Raw genomic sequence first — 27,403 nt, forward strand, 5'->3', positions numbered from 1 at the left:
TCAGAACTCAGTGATCCCGCTGAGACAAGAGGCTGTTCTACTGAGGAGTCTCCTCGGGGCCCCCTTCACATCCTTGTTCCTCAGGCTGTAGATGAAGGGGTTCAGCATGGGGGTGACCACAGTGTACATCACTGAGGCAACGGAGCTTGCCCTGGGAAGAGTGGGTCACAGAAGAACTGAGGTAAACCCCAAGTGCTGTTCCATAGAACAAGAAGACCACACAGAGGTGGGACCCACAGGTGGAGAATGCTTTATACTTGCTCTCAATGGAGGACATCCTCATTAAGGAGGAGACAATCTGAGAGTAAGAGAAGAGGATCCCAGTCATAGGTAACACACCCAGCAGGGCACCTGCCACATAGGTGAAGATGTTATTGATGAGGGCATCTGAGCCGTCCACCTTGAGAAGCTGAGCCAGTTCACAGAAGAAATGTGGGATTTCAGTGCCTGTGGAGAAGGTCAGTCGTTTCGTCAGTAGAATCTGAATCAGGGCGATCCAGAACATGATGAGCCAACACATCAGAACCAGGAGGACACAGAGCCGGGGGTTCATGATGACTGTAGTTCAGGGGGTGGCAGATGGCCACAAAGTGGTCAAAGGCCATCACAGTCAGTAAAAAAATTATCCACTCCAATAAAAATAACATAAAAGTACACTTGAGAGAGGCATTCTCGGTAGGAGATGTCTCTGCTGTGTGCCTGGATGTTCACCAGCATCTTGGGAATGGTGGTAGAAGTGAAACAGTTTTATATAATTATGTTTGTAAATATAACTGTTCACAAAAAATAGGTGAGTGGAGAAAAATTATAACCATAATCACCATTCAGAAGGCTATTAGAGAAAATTGAACAGTAATTACTGCTGGTGATAGAACCAGAAAATGTGGATAAACCAAGAAAACAAAGACAATTTCCAATAAAGAAGGATTGTTTTCAAACCAGCCAAAAGGAGATGTTACTTTAAAGCACTAGAGTGTTTGTATTAAATTCTTGCAAATGCCAAGGAAGTCTGCTCCGACATCAATCATTTGACACTTTCCTGAAATCTTTAAGGGACTGGTCATATAAGAAAGCAATTGGACTGAGTGTTGAATATCAGAAATAATTATATCATTTGCATGAGAATGGATATATTGGAGAGCATCCTGTTAAGCCTGATTCAGAAACCCAAGGGTCACATGTTTTCTCTCATATGTGGAAGCCAGAGAGAAAAATGGGGAAAAGATCTCATGAAAACAGAAGTGAGAACAGTCAGTTAAATGAAGCAGACAAGGAAGGAGAAAGAGGAGCGGAGAAGGCAGGAATGGAACTGATCAAATTATGTTCTGTGTGTGTGTGTGTGTGTGTGTGTGTGTGTGTGTGTGGAGATGTCACAACAAGTCCTCCTGTTATGTAGAATTTTTCTGCACCAATAAAATTTTTAAAAAGAAAAAAATGTATTTTTCATTACATTATTGACACATGCCATTGGGGACACTAAAGTGATATTATTCCTAAAAAAAACTGTTGACCTAATAAGAGCTTTCAGTGAGTCAACTTTTCATTAAAAGTAAACAGGGTATAAAATAGAAAAATAAAATGAATTTTGAAACAAAATCAACACTACTTCAGGTGTAACCTACCTTTGGAGTGTACTTATTGAATAAACAATTACATGTAGGAAATGTAACAGGAGCTGACCGCTTTTAGGAACCAGTGGAGGAAAGCTGGAGACTCTCCAGGAAGTAACTGTTATTGGAGAGAGGCCCTAGAATCCAAAGGGTGAGAGAAGGAGACAGAACAGGAGCTGGGAAATGCAGGTCTCAGTGGGCTCTGAGTTTCATCAAAGAACAGGGATTCCCCTTCACAGACTGAAGACATGGGACCTTCCCAGTATCCATATTCTAGAGGCAAAGGCCAGTACCCATGTTCTTTCCTCTTCCTCTTCTGGCTCCCCAGCCTCGTGAGGACACGCTGACTCTCTCAGATGGCCCCTACAGAAGCTTTCTCTTCTCCATAATCTGTTCCCAGGAAGTCGGCTTGGGTTTCATGGAGGCTGGATCAGAGAAATACAGGTGAGGTCCACAGGGGCATGTTTACAGTTCCTCGCATCTCAAGGGTCAAATTCTCAGAGGAGCTCATTAAAAAAATGGTGTGCTATTCTGTCCATTCTATGGGTAATCCATATTCCTTGAGAGAGAAAGCATATAGCATTATGGAAATTCACAGTCCATTTTGTGTCTATGTTGGTAGGCCTTGATGAATTTAGTTCCTCAAGGAGAAATACTTTTTTCTTTGACTTGATTTAAAAGTCGTAATGTGTCCCCTAAGGAAAGATTAATTTCAGCAAGGATCACATCCTAGGAGCATCTCTCTGTGATGTGTCTCCATGAAGACTCTTTGCAGATTTCATGATCTCTTTGGGTCCACAGTGTTATGGAGGAAAGGAGCCATTTATTTTAAAATTTTCTGTTATTTTTCAAGTTCATTTTTAAAAATTGGCAAATAAAATTGTGTGTATTTATCAGGTACAACATGTTTCAGAAGCACATATACAAAGTAGAATGCCAGGATCTAACCAATTATCATTTTTGTTGTGAGAACGTTTACATCCAGTCTTTCACAAATACAATATATCATCAATAACTATGGTCACCAGACTGTAATTATGTTTCTCTGATGACTTCCACCTAATTAATTGCAATCTTCTCTCCTTTAATGAACATTTCCCAACACCACCCTCAAGCACACCAGATGTTTAACCGCCAATCTGATCTTTGCTTTTGTGACATCAACATTTTAGATTCCACATATATGTGAAATCCTGTGTTATTGATTTTCTGTGCCTGGCTTATTTCATTTAATCTCAGATCCTCCAGGTTCATCTGGGTTGTGCCAAATAATAGGATTTCCTTTTTCATTCCTGGATAGTATTCCATGTGTGTGTACATCAAATTTTGTTATCGATCCATTGATATGTGCTCAGATTGTCAACAAATATTGGCTCCTGTGGATAGTGTGTCAGTAAACAAGGGGGTGCAGGGGTCTTCCACATGCAGATGTCATTTCCTTTGGATACACACCTTGTCCTGAGATTGCAGGATCTTGTAGAGTTCTATTTTTACTTTTTGAATATGCCTCCATATGGGTTTCCATACCAGCCTCACTGACATTCTCAGGGCTGCACTAACACACACGCCCAGGAGCAGTTTTGGGGGGCTCCCTTTCCTCCATTTCCTTGCCAACACTCCCCTTTCTCCTTTTTTATAACAGGCATTGTGACTGGAGGGACGTGAGAGCTCAAGGTGGCCTTGATGATCATTTCCTTAATATTTATTGATGTTGAGCAACCCTTTTTGGACCTGTGGGCATCTGTAGAATCTTATAAGAAATGTCTATGCAGAGTTTTTCCCAGTTTTTAATCAGATGATCTGTTTTCTTACTGTTGAGTTGTTAAACTTCCTCATGTATTTGGCATATAACCTTCATCGGATGTATACTTTGCAAATATTTTATCCTATTCTGTAGTTTTCTCTTCCCTGTTTGGAGTGTTTCCTTCATAGATTACAAATGTTTTAGCTCCATGTAATCCACTTCTGCTCTTGCTACCAATGCTTTTGAGGTCATACCCCAAAATCTCTGCACCAATGAAAACCATAACATGGTTAAAAAACTATAAAATTGTTACATATATTTTACCAAAATAAGACAAATGGAGAGGTAAGTTTGAGATTCCACTGGAGTCTGGAGCTTGGGAGAGAAGTCTGTGGTGGAGACAGAAATTGAAGACAGTAGGGCACCAACATTTGGGATAAACTAAGCTCAGTTGAAAACTAGCAAGGCAGAACAATTCCAAGGGTGACAGATTGATGGCATTACTTTCCAAGATATGGCCATAATTTAAAAAGCAATATCTTAGGGAAGACAAAACAATCATGTTTAATCTTGTAACATTGAAGTCGAGGACCTTGAAGAACCCCCCAAAGGTGCTATGACCTAGGAGGTCAAATATATTGATTTGGTCTTTATTGGTCTGCATTGATGGGAGAAAATAATTGATTAATTGTACATAGAATAATAAAGTTCCTGCTTAGCAAGATGGGAGTTAGAAAGACAAGAAGTTGAAACCCACTGATAAACTTGTTCTTCTCATCTATAGGACCCATAAAGCTCCCTGACTTGGGTGGATCTTGAGGAAAGCCCAAAGCTCTCCATGGATTATGAGACCACCCACACAGCAGTGAGCACCATTTCGATTCAATAACCATATGTAATTATTTTGTAGTGATTACCTCTCAAAAATTTTTTCCTGAGCTTTTAACACCACGTCTTCTTGGAATGGTTTTGAAATGTCAAAATTAAGATAAGCAAGTAGACAAATATTATAGGATTCTACTCCAATGAGTTCATGGAATACTCATATTCATGGAGACAGAAGTAGAATAGGAGTTACCAGAGGTGGGGAAAATGAAAGAAGGGTTACCTTTAATAGATGTAGAGTTTTAGTTGACATGATGAAAAAGTTTGGTAAATTGATGGTTGTAAAATGGAGTGACTCTGCTTAAGGCCACAGAACTTACTCACAAAATATTGGTGGATAGCCAGGCACGCTGGTGCACACCTACTCAGGAGGCTGAGGTAGGAGAATTGCTTGAAGCCTAGAGTTTCAAAGCAGCTTGGGCAACATAGTGAGAGACCATTTCAATAAAAATGGTTAAAATTGATCACTGGATGGTTCAATAAGCAAACTGACATGATGGTTTGATATCCCAGTGGAGCCTGGAGCTTTGGAGAGCAGTTTGTGCTGAAGACAGAGAGAGAGAAACGGAGGGCACAGAGACACAGGGCAAAGTCCATGGGTGACGAAGTTACTGATTTTAACTGGAAGGTACAGCTATGAGAGCAAAAGGAATATCAGGGAGGATGTTAGAGCATCAGGTTGATCTTGGAACACACGATTAGAGGTGCTTACAGAGCACTTCTTAAAGGTCAAATGTACAGATTCAGTCTTCGTGGGTCTTCACTAGTGGTAGTAAACATTTATTAATTGTTTACAGGGAAGGAGAATTTTCCTGGTGGAGAGTCAGGAGTTGGAAAGTCAGGAGTATCCCAGCCTAAATCCTACCCTGCTGTTCTCATTCTCAGGACCACCTCATGCTCTCTGACTTACATGGCTCTCAAAGAAAGTCCCCAAAGACCACATTTAGTCTCCATTCACATCAACACAGAGGTGAGCACCACTTAAATTATTATTGTGTAATTATTCAGTTAGTGACGGCCTCTTACAAATCCCCTCCTGGGCTTTCCATCCATCCCTTTGGTTAGTGCTTCATGTATTGACAGGTTGCTGTACCTGATAATCCCCTTTCCCTGTGCTCACTCTCTCCTCACCTAACTCACAGGAAGTCTTCATTTCTGACACAGTAGTTTGCCCTGAGGTCTACAGGGACCACGTGTATCCATCCCCCACCATGAGGAAGGGCATTTCCAGTCTTCTGACTCTGCAATGTGCAGTGGCAAAGTCACGAGTGATGACTTCATGTCAGTCCAGCAGGGCGCTCAGAGGCAAGCCTAAGGGAGCCCCTGTGGCACTAACACAGCCTCCAGGGAGAAACTCCTGTCTGTGAAATTAAACTCTGTGAAGGGAAGAGCACAGTCAGAGCAGCAGCCTAATGGGCCCTGGGAGACTGTTTTGGAGACAGATAAAGAACTCTCTTTAAGTCTCCAGGAGAAGGAGCTTGTTGACTACAAGTGGTTGAGCAGACCCGAGAAAGGAGACAAACAATTGGAGAACCAAATGTGCCTCCAACAGCTGTCTTTAGGGAGAAGCAAGCTGCAGAAAGCTTCCCTTTCTACCCTGTGGGAGCAGAACTGTGTAAAGACCAGGAAGCTGTTAGAACAGTGAATTGAATGAGGTGCTCTGAGGATTTTGTAAGGTCCTGAAAAGTTTAAGTCAGCTTCCAGAGTCCCAGGGCACAGCGTCTTTGAACCTAACAAGAGAAGCTGAATGGAGAGTCTCCCTGCGCCCTCTGGGAAAACCCTTGTGGAAGAGACGGGGCAGCAGAGGCTTCCATGGGGACATCTGAGAGAGCACTGCACCCAACAGGACTGGGATTAGGGGACCAGCAGAAGTCATCAGTGCAGGACAACTTTAACTAGATTCAAGCTCTAGGGACACAGAGAACAATGGATCTCAACTCATTGTCACCAGATGAGCAGGCTCAGAATCACCTGGGAGCTTGTTAGAGTGCATATTCTTGGCCTCCACCCCGATCTATGCAATCAGAAACTCTAGGGTCAGGAAGCTCTTTGTGTCTAATAAGCCCTCCAGGTAAATCTTATTTCTACACAGTGAAAGTTCAGAACAACTACTGTAGGATTTGCTAAAATGGATGATGAGCCAGGCACAGTGGTGCATGCTTATAATCCCAGTCTCTAGGAAGGCTGATGCAAGAGGCTTGCAAGTTCAAAGTCAGCCTCAGCAAGGCCTGAGCTACTTAGTGAAACTCTGCCTCAAGATAAAAATAGAAAGGGCTGTGGATGTGGCTCAGTGGATAAGCATCCCTTGATTAAATCCCTGTTACCAAAAAAAGTGGGGTGATGAAGGATCCACTCAGTGTTGAGAACAGCAAGGGTCCAAAATATAAATAACAACATATGCTGGCAAGGATGTGGGGAAAAGGGGAGTACTTGCTCACTGTTGGTAGAACTGGAAATCAGTACAGACATTCCTTAAAAAGTTAAAAAATAGATCTACCATATGATACAGTTATGCAATTCCTTGCTATTTATCTAGAGGAAATGAAGTCAGCATATTTCAGAGTTGCGTTCATATTCATGTTTATTGTAGTACAATTGACAATAGCCAAGTTATGGGATCAGCCTACTAGGATCTGTCAATAGATGAATGGATAAAGAAAATGGGATACACAGACACACATACACACACACCACACACACACACACACACACACACACACACACACATGCACAATGAGATCTTATTCAGCCATAAAGAAAATTTGAATTGTCATTTACAGGAAAATTTGATGGAAATAGAGACCAGAATTCTGAGTAAAATAAGTCAGTCACAGAAAAGTATTGTATGTTTTCTTTAATCCATGAAAGCTAGGAGGAAAATAACATAAATAAATAAATGGACTCTTTTAAATTAAAAGAGATAATGGAGAGGGTAGAGGAAGGAGGTCAAGGGGAGAGGGGAGAGGGGAGAGGGTGGGGGAACAAAAGTGATCAACTTATGTTTTTCGGTAGGCACAAACATGCCACCACAAACCCCACCATTTTGTATAATTGATATTCACCAATAAAAATTTTAACCCTAAAAATAAATTACATGGCTAGCCAATGTTTGCTGACCCTTATACCAAAGTGTCTAAGTAAAAAGTATTCTTTGTTTTAAAATAAGAAATAAAAATTATATATACTTATGGTGGAAACAAACTGCTGAGAAAATGTCAAGTGTTCTCCCCACAGAAAATAACTGTGTGAGGTAATGCTTATATTAAGTTTCTAGATTCCACCATTTCAAAATACTTCTAACCATTATGCCATATATTATAGACACATACAATTTTTTTCTGACAATTTGAAAAATTTAAAAATTGAGAAAAATATTAACAGAAAAAAACCTTTTTGTTCCATTCATAACATCATAAACACCAAATGATTCTTTAAGTCTTTAAATATCCTTCTGAGGATATAGAGCACAGACAGACTGTTCCTGGGATTTGTTCCTTATAGAAAATTAACCTTGCTTAAAGAAAACCTGGTGACTCTAGAATCAAACCAAAGTTAAAACAGTTTCTCTTCAAAGGAAATAAATTCATCTTACTTTATGTTACCTCCATAGACACAAAATTGTACTTGGGGTACAAAGGTACCCCAAGTGAGCTGAATTTTTTTTGGAGGATGGAAAGACAATGCAATGATTAATGAGGAGCCCTAATAATTCAAACTTTGAGATTCCAGAAACTATAAACGTGCACAGTTTCCCCTCAAGTGTAATTCTGTGGTCTCAGCCTCGGTGGAAACTTCTGTGGGCTTCCTGGGGACAGATCATGAAGAAGAGAAAACCTCAGTGATGGTCATTGGAGAGAACCATTGTGTCCCACTGAGGCTGATGAGTCAGAAGGAGAACAGGAGAGAACCTGGGTACTGAGCTTTGCCTCTAGCACAATGATACTGGGGAAGTCTCCTGTTTGTGCTGTCTATGGGGTGAATCCCTGTACTTTGGAAGAATTTTAGCTTCTGTTGTCCCTTCCAGCTATTCTGTTTCCTTTTCTTACTCTTTGGATTATAGACCCTCTTTCCAACGAAAGCTATACCCTTGTGAGTCCCAAACTTGTCACCATGCTTTCATATAAAGTATAGGCTCTGTGACATATGACACATGAGCACATAGTTTCTCACTGAGGACCTATTATGCAGAAAGTATTGTCCACTTTGTTCAAAATTGATTGAAATTTTCTTTATGTTTCCTATTTTTTATTGGCAGATTTGACTTACTGTGATCTCTTGTTAATGCATATTATTATACTTGTCATTTCACGTTAGGGTCCACAATATTGTCTACCAATAATATCATTATTTCTGATGTCTTATATAATCAGCCAATTCCTCTTTTCATATGTCAATCCCTCCAAGTGTTCAGAAAAATATCAAATGCTTTAAGTTGGAGGGAATTGTGTTGGCACGTTCACAAATTTAACACAAATACACTGTAGTGTTTTAATGTAAAAACATCTGTTGACTGTGGTTTAAAAACAACCAGTCTGTACTGTATTAGGAAAAATGTATTTGGTTTCTTTGTTTACCAGTAGATTGGAACATGCCTTGGGGTTTACCTCAGTTCTGCTGGGACCCATTCTCCACTGGAAAGCACAATTGTGATAGTGATGTACACTGTGGTCACCCCCATGATGGACCCCTTCATCTATAGCCTGAGTAACAAGGATATGAAGGGAACCTGGAGAGAATCTTCAGCAGAGCAGCCTCTTGTCCTTGATGAATGGTGTGTACCCTTTAGGCTAATGTGAATGTCAATATCCTAGCTCTTTTTCTCCCCTAAATGGCATGCTCGATTACTTATATTCTCAAAGCACCTATGACTTTTCTTGTACACCTTTTTTTTAATCTCTTCTGTATTTCCTTATAGCTTTTCTACCCCATATGTGGTTCTTAAAATTTCAAGTTTGGAATGTTTTCTTACACACCAGCCTGTGATTTTCAGCATGATTTAAAACATTTATATTCTGTGCTGAGATGGTGTTCTAAAAAATTGCTTGAGGGGCTAAGGTTGTGGCTCAGTGATAAAGCACTTGCTTGGCATGTGTGAGACCCTGGGTTCAATTCTCAGCACCATAAACAAACAAACAAACAAATAAATAAATAAATAAAGTTCCATCAACAAACAAAACATTTTTAAAAAACTATTGCTCTATTAATGTCATCACCTTGATTTGCTTGTTGTATTCCCTGGAGAAATGGAATAAAAATCCAAGTGCTTACCAGTTCAGGACTCATCATTTTACATAAAGATCTTTATTTAATCCAAAAAAAAATTATTTATTTGAGGTATTTTCTTTCATTCAGTTTCTGAAAAGAAGACCCTGAGGTGGTGGTCCACAGTAACCTGGAACCTGGGTCAATCCCACCCTGTGACTTTTGCTACCCTACTTTTCATAAGAACATTTTCATTGTATGTATTTTTATTTGTATGTATCATTGCTCTTATTGATAGACATCAATCTTTTCCACTGTGGTCAGAAAATAAATATGATTTCTGTTTTTTTAAATGTTCTGGCTCTTATTTTGTGGCCTAAGATATCATCTATTCTGAAGAGTGTCTCCTGGGCCATGGAGAAGAATGTGAATTCTGTAGCTCTTGGACAAATGTTCTATAAATATCTTAATGTTCCCTGGTTCTATGCCATGTTTTAATCTACAAGTTTCTATGCTGGTCTTTTGCCTGAATGATCTATTCATTGATGAAAGTGTGGTGTTGAAGTTCCTCTTATGCTAAGATATGTTATTACTGTGTTGGAGTCCATCTCTCCCTATATATATAATATTTGCTTTTTATTTTGGGGTGGTGCTGTGTTGGCTGTCTTTTTATTTATGAATCATTGATCATTTGCTGAGTTGATTCTTCCATCATAATAGGATGGCCTTCCTTGTCTCTTACAGTTTTTGGCTTAATGTCTCTTTTATCTGACATGAGTATAATTAGTCTTGTGTACCCTCAGCTTCTATGGTTGTGGGATAGCTTTTCCTTCCCCTTCCTTTTCAATCTCTTGTGTCTTTTCAATGGATAAACCCAGAAGCACTTAACCACTGAGCCACATCCCCAGCTCTTTTTACCTTAAGACAAGGTCTCTCTAAATTGCTTAGAGCCTCACTAAGTTGTTGAGGCTGGCTTTGAATTTGTAATCCTCCTGCCTCAGCCTCCCAAGTCCCTGGGATTACAGGTGTGTGCCAACATACCCAGCTCAATCTCTTGTGTCTTTACCAGTAAGATGAGATTCCTTGGTTTTGGAAGAGGGTTGTCCATCCAGCCAGTTTATATGTTTCTTTTTTATCCATTCAGCCAATCTATATTGTGTGTGTGTTGCTGTGGACTGAACCCAGGACCTTGAACATGTTAGAAAAGTGTCTACCACTGAGATAGATCTCCAAACCCTATTTTTTCGAGACAGGGCCTCATAGACTGGCTTCAAATTTGCTATCCTCCTGCCTAGCCTCCTGAGTAGCTGGAATTACTCATATGCACCACTATACCTGGCTCAATCCATATATTTTAAAGGAGGAATATAATTTATTTGCATTCATAGAAGTAGAAGAAAAAAGCAAATGATCTTTCAATAGTCAGAGTTTTCTCTTCTCATTAGGAAGCTTGATTGTACTCTTCATTTTCATTACAAAGTTTCAGAGATGGTAATATAAAATTCCACTGTATTTTTTTAATTGACACACAAAATTTACATATTTATGGGTTAAAATATGTTTTGATACACACACACAAACACACACACACACACACACACACACACACATATATATATATATATATATATATATATATATATATATACATATATATATATATATATATAGTGTAATGTCAAAATAAGGGTAAACATATCATACTATTTTTGTAGTAAAATCCTTTATTTGATGTTTTATTATTATTTGAAAAAAAATCAACCTGTGTCTTTTTTTTCTTCTGAAAATGTTTTTAATGAATTATGTAAACAAAGAAAAATTATCCAATCTGTAAAAAGAAGCTCAATCTGTAAAAAGAAGCTGAGGCAATTTTGTTTTTGCAATTCAGATATTTTTTGTCTCTAAAGAGATTCCTATTTAATTCTTCAAACTACTGTGGTTTGGGATTTGGGGCATTGTGATTTATGGGTGGGTTTTTTTAGTTGTATTGATCTTATTTTTTAATTACAAGCCAGTAAAATACATTACAATTCTTATTACACATATAGAGCATAATTTTTCATATCTTTGTAAATAGAGTATGTTCACACCATTTCATGCTTTTATACATGTACTTTGTTTTTTTGCATTACAATTCTTATTACACATATATACCACAATTTTTTACATCTATGTTTATATATAAGTATGTTGATACCTCGAGTCTTCATATTTGTACTTTGGATAATGATGTCCATCACATTTCACAGCCCTTGCTAAACCCCTGCCCCCTCCCTTTATGTTTTGTGACAGTATAGATAACAACCAATTATAGATTTTTTCAAAGTGATTATGTGTTGGTATATTATAAAGTCCTGATCTTTACACAGTCTAATTTTCTACTCCCTTTAAATATTCCACAACAAGTATCTTACCAAAGGGCCAGCCAGGGTTACAGCCATCTCATGGTTCAACTGGAGAAGATCTAGTTTTGAGACAACTTACCTGGTCACAAGGAGGATTTGGTTCCTTTCAGAATGATGGAAAGAGGCCTCTCTAGTTCCTTTCCACAGGAACACATGGGGAAGCTCAAAATATGGCAGGTGGCTTCTGTTGGTAGAAGTAAGTAGGTGACAGACCCAAAAGGGCCAGGCCCATTCCATTTTCAAGACATTGGTCTCTAAGCACCCCCAAGATGGTGGAGATGTCCCTCTGCTTTCCAGTATGGCCCCTCTACCCATCAAGCCAGTAGCCTCTCAGTCAGATTTCCCCACAGAACACCTGGAAGATGGGCACACCTGCCTTTTCTCTATACCAGATCTTTCTATAGACTCACCAGGTGATTCCAACAAAAAACAGCCTTGACTATCAAGGTAGCTTCTGGGCATCACTTGCCTACATAGGTATGTGAGAAGCAAAGCAGTTTTTAAAGAAAACATAAATGAACTTTGAAAGGGGATATAAGATATATATATATATATATATATATATATATATATATCTGTCCAGCCAGATATCCTGTGTCACTACTCATTTTACCTGGAGACCACTGTCATTGTTCAGAAATTACAGAGGCAACCTGGATATACTGATTTAGTCATGATGTTTATGATGAAAAGGATTTCAAATGCTCACACAATTCCATTAAAGACAAAGCAAAGGAACCAATTTTGAGATATGAAACATGGAGTGGAAGCCAAGTTATGAAGCTACAAAAGTAATGTGAACAAAAAGGTAGGCTTTCCAGGTCTAGATGATTGGTTTTTTTTTCAACCCAAACTATAAAAATGATGCAACTGACATTGATACTACATTCTGTATTCTGCAGCCTCTGTAAGACACTCAATGTTCCTGTTCCTCAGTCTACAGTGAGGCGATTCAGCATAGGGACGACCACAGTGCACACCAAAGAGAACACAGCTGTTGTTCTAGGGGGAGTTGATACAGCTGATGCAAGGCACTCCCCAATACTCGTTTTACAAAATAAGCAAACAACTGAGAGGTGAGACCCACAGGTGGAGAAGACTCGGCCCTACAATCTGCCAGAAATCCCCAAAGGAAGTACACAGTGACTAACAGGTCCCATCCTGGAGTGACAGGAAAGTGAAATGGATGTTTGGGTGGCAAAGGAGACAGGCTGGCAGGACTGTCCAGTCAGATATCCTGTGTCTTGCCTCAGCTCAATTCAAACATGGGTTAAGCTCATTCAACCTACACACCTAACACAAGTTACATAAAATGGGCTCCTTGTGTTCCCTAAAATAAAATATGGTGGCACTTATATCTTGTGGAAGACCTTACAGATGAATTCAAACAACCTACAAAGAACATGTAGCTCAGAGCCTGGCCCTCAGGAGTCTCTCAATAAGGACTGGCAATATTATGGGTATTACTCTCATCTTCATCACCATCAACACCTTCGTGACCCTTTTGGAGTGCTTAGAAAATAGTCTAAAGGGGCGTATTTCCTGCTATCCTGGGTGATAGTGTATGGGGAGTACACCCAGTATGGGGGGGGAACCAAACGTGGAGATTTGTCTGCCACCACATAGATACATACCCATAGTCCTCATAAGTGAAATGTGGCATATTATTATTCTCACATGTGGTACCTGAAATGCATGTCTGTCTGTTGGAGTCCCCTGGACCTGAGATTTCAAATTGGAGGACTAGAGGAACAGACTATTTATTGACAATCATGACATTGGAGGTTCAATAGGCAGAACCTGTTCAGTCCATAAAATCCCAGTATATAGGGATTTACCAAGAGCAGGAGCAAGAGGAAGAAATGAATGTGCACAAATGTTTCTCAGTGTTTCCTTTATGGGAAGAGGAAACTCATCTATATTATTCACTCTATTCGTTTCTTTGAAGGATCCTTTACTTTCTATTTCCATTGTTATTACCATACAGTTTAAAGTTCAAAAAATTACATTTTCACTGTTGTCAAATTCACAGCTCAGTGGTAATAATTACTTCCACATTGTTCTGCAATTATCACCACCATCCATCTCCAGAAATTTTTCATATTCCCAAGCTGAATATTTGTATCCCTTTTAACCACTCCCATATCTCCCTCCCCAATGCTCAGATACCATTATGCCAACCTGAAACAAGACGAAAAATTAAAGGCATTAAACTACACAATTAGGTTACTGAGGAAACAAGATTGACCAGACTACGTGTTTAATTTTGCTGCATTTTTCAACATACACTACAGTTAGATGCCACAGATCCTGTGATCACACCAAGCTACGGCACAGCCTCCTCAGGGAGCATTTTAAGTCCTTATTCCATAAGCTGTAGATGAAGGGGTTCAGCATGGGTGTGACCACTGTTTACATCACTGAGGCCACTGCACCCTTTCTGGGAGAACATGACACAGCTGAGCCAAGGTACACTCCAAGGGAAGTTCCATAAAATACACAGACAACAGCCAGGTGAGACCCACAGATGGAGAAGGCTTTGTATTTCCTACTGGAGGATGAGATCCTCAGAATAGAGAAAATGATTTTATAATAAGAGAAAACGATCCCTGAGATGGGAATAAAACCAATATGGCAAAAACAAAGCATTTGACCATGGTACTGGAGCAAGTTTCATGACAGGTAAGAATAAGGAAGTTTAGAAGGGTCACAGAAGAAATTGGAAATGTCTACATCCTTGAAGTAGGAAAAGTATAAGACACTCAAGTTTTGCAGCTGGGAGTCCAAAAGGCTAATTAAAAGAGATAGCAAAACTAGGAAGCCACAGAGGCGAAGGTTCATAATGACTGAGTAGTTCAAAGGGTGGCAGATGTCCACAAAGCAGTCATAGGCCATCACAGTCAGAAGCATATCATCCATACATGCAAAAATGAGAAAAACAGACATCTGTGTCAGGAAACCCACATAGGAGATGGCTTTGCTGTGAGTTTGGATGTTCACGATCATCTTTGGCACCATGGTGGAGATGAAACCAATGTCAGCCAAGGATAGGAGAGGAAGAAGTACATTGGGGTGTGGAGGTGGGAGTCAGAGCGTACAGCCAGGATGATGAGCAGGTTCCCAAGCACTGTGACCAGGTACATGGACAGGAACAGTCCAAAGAGGATGGGTTGCAGGTCTGGTTCCTCTGGGAGGCTCAGGAGTTGAAATTCTGAGACACGTGTTAGAGTTTGTAGCTCTATATTGCTAGTACACCTTTTGTAAATATGAAAGAATGGGAGAAATGAAATACATAAATGGGCACCTACATTCTATATACTTCAAATTCAACTATTCATATCTAAAGTAGTCACATTTGAGGTCCACAGACCATCAGCACTACTTCTTTGTTGTGAAAAATACAATATTTGTAGTCTTTTTCATTATTGAAAAAGACTTTCAATAATGAAAGTGTTATTTACCTATTTCAATCCACACCAACTTTCAAGATATTCAACTGACCTTGTTAGAAAATGAGAAGCCCTAAAGAGAACATTCTAGGATCACAATAAAATATAGCCAACTCCCTTAAGAAAAAAAATAGTAATAACCTTCCTTATCATAAAAAATTATTCTCAAAAAGGATATTAAGAAGCAGTGCAAACTGGGTGTGATGACGCATGCCTGTAATCCCAGCAGCTCAGGAGGCTGAGGCAGGGTTATTGTTTGACTCCACAATCATGCATGTTCCATATTATTACTATGAATCCACCTACATTTGTGTTCCAATAAGAAAATAGGTTATTAAACTTACATCTTCTTAATCTTAAAATATACCATCAAAATGGCCCTGCAGTCTGTCTAGTAATATTCTCTCCTTGATTTCTCCCAATGAAATTTAATCTTGTATAGGAATAACATTTTCTGTTTTCTCCAGTAGAGGATGGTACCCTGGGATGGAAGTCAGGAAATCAACACTCTTATTCTCTTATTATTGTCCTATCATTGCAGCCAGCATCAGGAAGCTCTGCATAATCCTTCATAGTGTTACAGTTACCTGCTTCCTTCATGACAGGTAAGAATAAGCATCTTGAGGTACTTAGGAAATTGTTTTAAGGGACACATTTCCTGTTATCATGAAAGAGAGCTTGTGGGAAGAAAAACAATAGGGGGAGAACATCAAAACACTGAGTGAAGTTTCCAGGACCCTCCCACAACCAGAGTATGCACTCACAGTCCTCCTAGCTGAAATTTACACATTGGTATCCTCCCATCTGGCAACCCAAACTTGTGTTTGTCCTGATGAGAAGACAAGGTTCTCATGGGCCTTTCTCCATATGGGTCTATCTTAGCACTTACTGGTTTATGCTGCATCTCCGCTGTGTCATGGCCAATTAGTGCACATCTAATGTCTCCCCAATGCCTGGTGCTCAGTGAGCACCAGCTCCATCCCCAGGATTGATATTAAGGGAGTCTTAGATAGGAGCAGACAGCCATGGGAGGAGGAGACACTGGTATGGAGCCCACTGGATATGAAGCATCGCTGAGGGGCTGGAGGCACTGGCTGATTATTGATTATATGACCATGGAGGCTCAATGAACAGAGCTCATAATTAGTGAAATTTCTAAGGTTTTCAATCCCTAAGGAGTTCATAATATTAATGGAAGAAGCAGAGAAGGGCAAAACAAATGTCCACAAATGTATTTTAGCTCATCTTCTCTTGAAGAGGAAGCTCATGTATATAATTAATCTCTTTCATTTATCTTCTTTTTTGAGAGAGAGAGAAAGAATTTTTTAATATTCATTTTTTTAGTTTTTGGTGGACACAACATCTTTGTTTTATTTTTATGTGGTGCTGAGGATCAGATACAGTGCCCCGCACATGCCAGGCGAGCGTGCTACCGCTTGAGCCACATCCCCAGCCTCTTTCATTTGTTTTTTTTTCTAAACATTTATTTGCTTTCTATTTCAATTTCATTATTATGAATATTAAATTTCAAACAGTTTACACTTTTTTACCATTGTCAAGTGCAGAGCTCAGTATTATTAATTACTTTCACCCCATCCTACAACTTCCTCCATCATCCATGTCCTGAAATTTAGCATCTTCCCCAAATGAAATATTTTAAACTTTTTAAAATTTTTTTTATTCCTCTTTCCCCAACACTGGCTACCACCATTCTACCATGAACCTAATGAGAAATGCAATGAACCCAGCCTAATTCCATCTCAATATTGGGAGTCATCTCATCACAAAGTCATGAAAAGTTAATTTCTGTTTTACTTTAAATTACTGCAATTTCTAAACTTGTTGGAATTCCTGTCTGTGCTCTGAACTCACCTATGCTTGGTTTTTCCTGACCAGACAACAACCCTCTTTAAAACCTCAGTAGCACCTCATAAATTCTGATGTTGTGATCTAAATTTATTCCCTACATTAAAATGTTAAGCCATGTAGATCATTAACCTACTATCAGCCTTTCTATTATGCTTGTCAAAATCCTATTATCTGTAAGTTCTCAAGACACCCCCTTTGCAACTTTTTCTGCTATAAAACCTTGTTCCTGGAAAGCTGGGGTGCTGGTCTCTAGGCCATGTTAGGGGAGACAGTTGCTGATTAGCTCTCTTTGTGTATACAAATACAAGCTTGCTTTAATTTGATTTAAAATTGGAGTTGGTAATCTTTCCTTAGCATCAGCATTCAACAAATTAGAGACATTAAACTAGAAAAATAATGTTACTGAACAGGCAGGACTAGAAGAACTGCATGTTTAACTTTGTTGCATTTTCAAACATACCTTAGAGTTCAATGCCACCAATACTGCAACTTGACTGAACCTGCTTGGGGAGCATGTAACTTCTTTCTTCCTCAGGCTGTAGATGAAGAAATTCAGCATTGGGGTGACCAGGTGCCTATGACCAAAGCTACCAAATACTTTCTAGGGAAATGTGATAGAGTTGAACCAAAGGACAGGTCAATGCTAGTTCCACCAAATCAGGTGGGAGTCTTCTTGCTTCCCACCTAGGTCAGGGCTCTGTGATAGGGTAATGAATTCATTGTAAGAGAAAGGATCTGCAATGGAAAATGAAACCAATTACTGATGCGAGGAATACTTGACATTGTTATTAGAGATGTTTTCAAGACAGGTAAGATTAAGGAGTCAAGATGGGTCACAGAAGAAATTGGTGATTTCCACATCTTTGCAGTAGGTAAAGTGTAAAGATATCAAATCATGCCTCTGGGTTTCCAAGAGGATAAACATAAGAGACACAAAAACTAACAAAGACAAGAGCTCATAATGACCTGGTACTGCAGGAGGTGATAGATGGCCACAAACTACTGGTCATAGCCTTCACAGTCAGAAGCAGATCATCCATATATCCCAAAATGATATGATTCATAATCAGAAAACTTTGTCTCATATATATATACCAAATTACTCAGTCTCATTAATATAGTCACCTGTGCATGTTTTAAAATATAAAGATTTTCTGGCTTGTGATCGAGATATATTTAATCAGAATCTGCATTTAAAGGTTTCAGTGGTCCTTTTTTATGACAGGGTTGAGAACCAATGCCCCTGAATGTTTCATTGCACTTACAAGGTGCTCCATGAATAGTAATTGATACTGTCAATAATAATTTTAGTATACCACATATACTAAAATATAACATTTATCTTATTGTGTCTAAAACAATATTTTTCTACTGAAACTATTCATAAAAACATCTACAAGAACTATTAGTGCAGCTAGGCATAGTGACCCCATAGTTGACCCCAGCAACGTGGGAGGCAGAGGCAGGAGGATTGTGACTTGGGCACCAGCCTCAGCAAATTAGCAAAACCCTGTCTCAAAATAAAAAATAAAAGGGGGGAGTGACTGGGGATGTGGCTTAGTGATTAAGCACCCCTGGGGTCGATCATTAGTGAAAAAAAGAACTAATACTACATATTGAAATACATGGAAATACATGAAATTAAAGTTGGAATTTCATAATTAGAATATATTGTTATTTGCTCATTTTCTTTCACAGGTTTTTATCATTCTTGGGTTTTCATATCCCTTTTTTATGCAAGTAAGTGCTCGCTCAAATTTTCTTTGCCTTCTAAAAAAGACATTTTTGTCTTCTAAGAAAGACATTTGGATTTTCTGGGGGGAGAGGTGGGGGATGTTGAGCAAAGGATACAAAATTCCAATTAGATTTGAGGAATGAGTTCAAGAGATAAACTGTACAGGATGGTAACTATAGCTAATGATGGCATCATGTATTCTTGAAAAACACTGGGTAGAAATTAGACTTTGCATAAGAGAGTTTGAATAACTTTCCTAAGGAGACAAACATGATTTATATGTGCACTCAAATTCTACTGCAGAAATCTGACTAAAGAAGCAAATTTTAAATCTCAGTTCTATGCTATGCTTTGGTAGAAATTATATTAAAGGATACTAATAATAATGATGATAACAATAATAACAACAATAATAATTATCATTTGCTGGCTCTCTTAAAGTTAATAGCAGCAGTTTTAAACTTTACAAACAATAAAGCAATAACTATATTTTTAAAAAGGAAAAAAATAAAATATTGACAGTTAACTGTCACATCACTATGAAGTGTCTGGTCATAGAAAAAAATGTTGCTTATATTAAATATCTAATTAATATCTAATTAATATTTATTTTAGAGGTTTTACAATGTACAGTTTGGGGACAATCAAGAAAAATTGGTGACATATCTTTATTATGGAATGGTAATATCAAATAAAAATTAGTTTATATCAATAAATTTAAATCTGAGAATTAAAACAAGTGAATCAGTGATACAAAAAAAAGAAAAAATGGACAACATTTTTTTCTTTTTTTATTGGTTGTTCAAAATATTACAAAGCTCTTGACATATCATATTTCATACATTAGATTCAAGTGGGTTATGAACTCCCATTTTTACCCCAAATGCAGATTGCAGAATCACGTCAGTTACACATCCACAATTTTACATAATGCCATATTAGTGACTGTTGTATTCTGCTACCTTTCCTATCATATACTATCCTTCCTCCCCTCCCCTCCCATCTTCTCTCTCTACCTCATCTACTGTAATTCATTTCTCTCCTTGTTTATTTTCCCATTCCCCTCACAACCTCTTATATGTAATTTTGTATAACAATGAGGGTCTCCCTCCATTTCCATGCAATTTCCCTTTTCTTTCCCTTTCCCTCCCACTTCATGTCTCTATTTAATGTTAATCATTTCTTCCTGCTCTTCCTCCCTGCTCTGTTCTTAGTTGCTCTCATTATATCAAAGAAGACATTTAGTATTTGTTTTTTAGGGATTGGCTACCTTCACTAAGCATAATCTGCTCTAGTGCCATCCATTTCCCTGCAAATTCCATGATTTTGTCATTTTTCAGTGCTGTGTAATAATCCATGGTGTATAAATACCACATTTTTTTATCCATTCATCTATTGAAGGGTATCTGGGTTGGTTCCACAGTCTAGCAAGTGTGAATTGTGCTGCTATTAACATTGATGTGGCAGTATCCCTATAGTACGCTCTTTCAAGGTCTTCAGGGAATAGTCCGAGAAGGGCAATAGCTGGGTCAAATGGTGGTTCCATTCCCAGCTTTCCCAGTAATCTCCATACTGCTTTCCAAATTGGCGTTACCAATTTGCAGTCCCACCAGCAATGTACAAGAGTACCCTTTTCCCCACATCCTCACCAGCACTTGTTGTTGTTTGACTTCATAATGTCTGCCAATCTCACTGGAGTGAGATGGTATCTTAGGGTGGTTTTGATTTGCATTTCTCTGACTGATAGAGATGGTGAACATTTTTTCATGTACTTATTGATTGATTGTATATCCTCCTCTGAGAAGTGTCTGTTCAGGTCCTTGGCCCATTTGTTGATTGGGTTATTTGTTGTCTTATTATCTAATTTTTTGAGTTCTTTGTATACTCTGGATATTAGGGCTCTACTGAAGTGTGAGGAGTAAAAATTTGTTCCCAGGATGTAGGTTCCCTATTCACCTCTCTTATTGTTTCTCTTGCTGAGAAAAAACTTTTCAGTTTAAGTAAGTCCCATTTGTTGATTCTTGTTATTAACTCTTGTGCTATGGGTGTCCTATTAAGGAATTTGGAGCCCGACCGCACAATATGTAGATCGGAGCCAACTTTTTCTTCTACCAGATGCAGAGTCTCTTATTTGATATCTAACTCCTTGATCCATTTTGAGTTAACTTTTGTGCATGGCGAGAGGAGGGGATTCAGTTTCATTTTATTGCATATGGATTTCCAGTTTTCCCAACACCATTTGTTGAAGATGCTATCCTTCCTCCATTGCATGGTTTTAGCCCTTTATCAAATATAAGATAGTTGTTACTTTGTGGATTAGTCTCTGTGTCCTCTATTCTGTACCATTGGTCCGCCCACCTGTTTTGGTACCAGTGCCATGCTGTTTTTCTTACTATTGCTCTGTAGTATAGTTTGAAATCTGGTATCGCTATACCGCCTGATTCACACTTCCTGCTTAGAATTGCTTTTGCTATTCTGGGTCTTTTATTTTTCCATATGAATTTCATGATTGCTTTATCTATTTCTACAAGAAATGCCGTTGGGATTTTGATTGGCATTGCATTAAACCTATAGAGAGCTTTTGTAATATCACTATTTTGATAATGTTAGTTCTGCCTATCCATGAACAAGGTATATTTTTCCATCTCCTAAGATCTTCTTCTACTTCTCTTTTTAGGGCTCTGCAGTTTTCATTGTATAAATCTTTCACCTCTTTTGTTAGGTTGATTCCCAAGTATTTTAGTATTTTTTTTTTGAGGATATTGTGAATGGAGTGGTTGTCCTCATTTCCATTTCAGAGGATTTGTCGCTGATATACAGGAATGACTTTGATTTATGCATGTTGATTTTATATCCTGCCACTTTGCTGAATTCATTTATTAGCTCTAATAGTTTCTTTGTAGACCCTTTTGGGTCTGCTAGGTATAGAATCAGGTCATCTGAAAATAGTGATAATTTGAGTTCTTCTTTTCCTATTTTTATGACTTTAATCTCTTTCGTCTGTCTAATTACTCTGGCCAGTGTTTCGAGAACTGTTGAACAGAAGTGGTGAGAGAGGGCATCCCTGTCTTGTTCCAGATTTTAGAGGGAATGCCTTCAATTTTTCTCCATTCAGAATGATGGAGGCTTAGCATAGATAGCTTAGCATAGATAGCTTTTACAATGTCGAGGAAAGTTCCTGTTATCCCTAGTTTTTCTAACGTTTTGAACATAAAGGGATGCTGTACTTTGTCGAATGCTTTTTCTGCGTCTATCGAGATGATCATATGGTTCTTATCTTTAAGTCTATTGATGTGGTGAATAACATTTATTGCTTTCCATATATTGAACCATCCTTGCATCCCAGGGATGAATCCTACTTGATCATGGTGCACAATTTTTTTGATGTGGCTTTGTATCCGATTCACCAAAATTTTACTGAGGATTTTTGCATCTAGGTTCATCAGAGATATTGGTCTGTAGTTTTCTTTCTTTGAGGTGTCTTTGTCTGGTTTCGGAATCAGGGTGATGTTGGCCTCATAGAATGAATTTGGCAGAGCTCCCTCTTTTTCTATTTTGAAATAACTTGAAAAGTATTGGTATTAATTCTTATTTAAAGGTTTTGTAAAACTCCGCTGTATACCCATCCAGTCATGGGCTTTTCTTGGTTGGTAGTCTTTTTTTTTTTTTTTAGAGAGAGAGAGAGAGAGAGAGAGAGAGAGGGAGAGAGAGAAAATTTTTTAATCTTTATTTTTTAGTTTTCGGCGGGCACAACATTTTTGTTTGTATGTGGTGCTGAGGATCGAACCCGGGCTGCATGCATGCCAGGCGAGCGCGCTACCACTTGAGCCACATCCCCAGCCCTGGTTGGTAGTCTTTTGATTGTTTCTTCTATTTCATCCATTGATATTGGTCTGTTTAAATTGCGTGTATCCTCCTGACTCAGTCTGGGCAAATCATATGACTTAAGAAATTTATCAATGTCTTCACTATCTTCTATTTTATTAGAATATAGGTTTTCAAAATAATTTCTAATTGTCTTCTGTATTTCTGTAGCATCTGTTGTGATATTGCCTTTTTCATCCCATATGTTAGTAATTTGAGTTCTCTCTCTTCTTCTCTTCATTAGCATGGCTAAGAGTCTGTCGATCTTATTTATTTTTTCGAAGAACCAACTTTTAGTTTTGTTAATTTTTTCAATAGTTTCTTTCGTTTCAATTTTGTTGATTTCTGATCTAATTTTAATTATTTCTTGCCTTCTGCTACATTTGCTGTTGTTTTGCTCTTCCTTTTCTAGGGCTTTGAGATGAAGTGTGAGCTCACTTATTTGTTGTTTTTTCCTTTTTTTGAGGAATGACCTCCAAGTGATTAATTTTCCTATTAAAACTGCTTTCATTGTGTCCCATAGATTCCGATATGTTGTGTCTGTATTTTCATTTATCTCTAAGAATTTTTTGATTTCCTCCTTTATGTCTTCTGTAACCCATTGATCATTCAGTAACATATTGTTCATTTTTCATGTGATGTAGGATTTTTCCTTCCTTCTTTTATCATTGATTTCCAGTTTCATTCCACTATGATCAGATAAAATGCATGGTATTATCTCCACCCCTTTATATTTACTGAGGGTTGCCCTATGGCATAATATATGGTCTATTTTTGAGAAGGATCCATGTGCTGCTGATAAAAAAGTATATCCACTTGATGATGGTTGATATATTCTATATATGTCAGTTAAGTCTAGGTTATCGATTGTGATATTGAGTTCTATAGTTTCTTTATTCAACTTTTGTTTGGAGGATCTGTCCAATGGTGAGAGAGGTGTGTTGAAGTCACCCATAATTATTGTGTTGTGGTCTATTTGATTCTTGAACTTGAGGAGAATTTGTTTTATGAATGTCACAGCACCATTATTTGGTGCATAAATATTGATAATTGTTATGTCTTGTTGGTGAATGGTTCCTTTTAACAGTATATAATGCCCTTCCTTATCCCTTTTGATTAACTTAGTCTTGAAGTCGATTTTATTCGATATGAGGATGGCCACTCCTGCTTGCTTACAAGGACCATATGCGTGGTATATTTTTTCCCAACATTTCACCTTCAGCCTGTGTATGTCTTTTCCAATCAGATGTGTCTCCTGGAGGCAACATATTGTTGGATTTGTTTTTTTAATCCATGTTACCAGCCTATGTCACTTTATTGGAGAGTTTAAGCCATTAACGTTTAGAGTTACTATTGATATATGGTTTGTACTGCCAGCCATGTTTGATTATTTATCTTTTTTTTTAATTTAGTTTGTTTCTCCATGATTAGCTTCCCCCCCCCCGCCCTCTGTCATTACCGAGGCACTTCCCACTGATGGTTTAGGTTGTTGTTTCTCATTTCTTCCTCGTGTAGTGTTTTGCTCAAGATGCTTTGCAATGTTGGTTTTCTGGCTGCAAATTCTTTTAGCTTTTGTTTATCATGAAAGATTTTTATTTTGTTGTGTACCTGAAACTTAATTTTACTGGATACAGAATTCTTGGTTGGCATCCATTGTCTTTCAGTGTTTGAAATACGCTGTTCCAGGATCTTCTCGCTTTCAGCATCTGTGATGAAAAATCTGTTGTTAACCTTATTGGTTTACCCCTGAATGTAATCTGCCTCCTTTCTCTTGTAGCTTTTAATATTTTCTCTTTGTTCTGTATATTGGCTATCTTCATAACAATGTGTCTTGGCGTTGGTCTACTGTGATTTTGTGTGCTCGGTGTCCTGTATGCATCTACAATTTATATATCTGTTTCCTTTTTTATTTCTGGAAAGTTTTCTGTAATTATTTCATTCAGCAGGTTACTCATTCCCTTGGTTTGAATCTCTGTACCTTCCTCTATCCCTATGACTCGTAAGTTTGGATTTTTTTATGTTATCCCATATCTCTTGGATTTTTTTCTCATGAGTTTTTACCAGCCTTTCTGAGTTGGCTAGACTCTTTTCAAGATGATATATTTTGTCTTCATTATCTGACGTTCTGGCTTCTACTTGCTCCACTCTGTTAGTGATACTCTCAATTGAGTTTTTAATTTGGTTTATCATTTCCTTCATTTCTAGAATTATTGTTTGATTTTTTTATCTCTATCTCCTGATAAAGATGCTTAACTTCTTCTTTTATCTGTTTATGTAATTCATTTTCAATGTGTTCTTTCACTGTTTGGATTTGCTGTCTCGTATCTTCCTTGCTTTTTGAAGCTGCTCATGTTACTTCTTGTTCTGTTTGACTGCTGAGTTACTGTTTACTCTTATAAATTTATTTGATGCTTGGGAGGAAAGATATTAGAAGGGAAGGGAAGAAGTCACTAAAGAGAATGAGAGTAGGCAGGTAGAATTCAAGGAAGGGGGAATAAGAAAATTTAAACAAAATGAAAAGACAAAAGAGAAAAAAATAGGAAATAAAGAAAGAAAGAAAAAAATTTAAAAAAATAATAATGATAATAAAAAATGAAAATTAAAATTTAATAATAATAATAATAAAATAAAAATTAAAAAAATTAAAAACATTTTTAAAAAGTTAAAGAACAACAACAAAAAAAATGAAAATGAAAGAAAAAAACCCAAATTAAAAATAATAATAATAATAATAATAATAATAATAATAAATGCAGTCATAGAGTTTGATTAACTTCTCTTCCAGTAGGTGGAGCTGTGCCCACTGGGCCAAGCTTCTCCTCTCAATAGGTGGGAACCAATCACTGTGCAGCAGCTCTTCCTCCCAGACTGGGTGGGTCTCCAATCCTGAGTGTCTAGGGCCTTCTCTTGTGTTTCCTCAAGCCAGGCCCCACTGACCTGTGACACTCACCACAATACTGGCTACACGCCAGGTCTGCTGCTCCTGGGAGCCCTGTTTTCATGAACGCCTGGGCACACTCTCCCTGTTTGCCTCCCTCGGACCCTAAGTTTGTAGAGCTTGGGGCTGAGAACCCCCAGCGAATTTGCTTGCCCTCCGGTAGCCACGCCCCCGGTAGCTGGTGCAAGAGACCTCAGTTGTCAGCACTGGTGGGAGCGGTAGCCGGGAGTTCCGCTCCACGAGTCCCGCGCCACTCCTGATTCCCTCAGTCTGGCTATTGCGCTCACGGGAGAGCTGGGAGGGGCCCTTAAGGTTTCCCTGCTGTGTGGAGAGGGATGGCTAGGTCATTACACACCTGTCGCTGTTGGTTTCAATGAAGTTATCTCCTCCACCCATGACGTCAGTTCTCTGCCATGGTGGTATCCCATGCAAATGGTGACCGTTCATTTCCTTTGCTGGGTGACCAATGCAACGGGTGGGTCCTGACTGTCTCTCCCAAGCCCCGTTTCAATCCTGTGGCCACTGCCTATGAAGGCTCGGTTGGCTTTTACCTCTGTAAATTCAGAAGGGCCGACCAGTTATTTCAGCGGGATCGTTAGTGCTGAGTCACGAGAAGCAGGCAAACCAGAGCTTGAATGCAGCCGATCCGGGCTCAGTGTGTGTTCTGAGAGGCCCAAACTGTTCCTCCCAGATCCACGTCAGCTCAGCATTGCCTAGTGATCCTGAGCAAACAGCATTTAGACAGTTTACAACTCCCTATGCCAACGCAGCTGAAGAAGTCAGAGACTTGATCTCTCCGCGCCCGCCGCCATGTTGGATCTCTGGGAATACTTCTTAACTCATTTTATAAGGCCAGGATTACCCTGAAAACAAAGTCAGCAAGTGCGGGACTGCATCCCAGGGCGAGGCGCAAAGGGAAAGCAGCTCCGCCAACGCCTGCGGCGACCGGATGCAGGTACGAGTCCCAGCGGTCGTCAGCCTCGAGGCGCCTCCGCAGCCCAGGCCTCCGCCGCTGCCACCTTCCGGCTCTGGCAGAGGGAACGGAGCCAAAAATGGGCTACATTTAAAGAACAGTGGATGATTATATACATTTAAAAGTGAAATGGACTACCACATGGTTGAGGGAAATAGTCATTTTCAGGATCCAATAGAAGTGAAGGATGTTCATCCAAGATGATGCTGTAAGGGGCTCCTGGTGGCTATTTTTTTGACATGTTTTGCCTCCTTTCCCAGCACATACATCAGCTGCATTGAAGCAGAAAACCACACAATATTAACACAATTATTCTTCCTGGGCATTTCAGAGAATCCAGACCTGTAGCCCATCCTGTTTGGACTGTTCCTGTCCATGTACATGGTCACAGTGCTTGGGAACCTGCTCATCATCCTGGCCATCAGCTCTGACTCCCACCTCCACATCCCCATGGACTTCTTGCTCTTCAACCAGTCCTTGGCTGACATCAATTTCACATCTACCATAATCCCACAGATGCTGGTGAACATTCATGCAAGGAGCAAAGAGATTTCCTACTTAGAATGCCTCACTCAAATATATTTTTTATGATTTTTGTTGGAATGGATAATATGCTACTGACCGTCATGGCCTATGGCCGCTTTGTGGCCATCTGTCACTCACTGAAATACACAGTCATCATGAACCCTCAGCTCTTTGTCCTGTTTCTGATGTCTTGGACCATCATGT

General features: G+C 38.9%; 1 pseudogene across 1 annotated transcript; it reads right to left on the reverse strand.

Moving 5' to 3' along the window:
• Positions 1-27,302, reverse strand: LOC308643217 (olfactory receptor 7D4-like; annotated as a pseudogene). Its single transcript has 5 exons — positions 27,297-27,302; positions 26,564-26,758; positions 16,060-16,124; positions 14,879-15,101; positions 1-744 (listed from the first exon to the last, which is right to left on the reverse strand). The product of its transcript is annotated as an olfactory receptor 7D4-like (transcript).
• Positions 27,303-27,403: the final 101 nt, after the last annotated feature.

Source organism: Spermophilus citellus (genome assembly GCF_964194105.1).
Source record: "Spermophilus citellus genome assembly, chromosome: 3".
In the NCBI taxonomy this organism is placed as follows: Eukaryota; Metazoa; Chordata; class Mammalia; order Rodentia; family Sciuridae; genus Spermophilus; species Spermophilus citellus.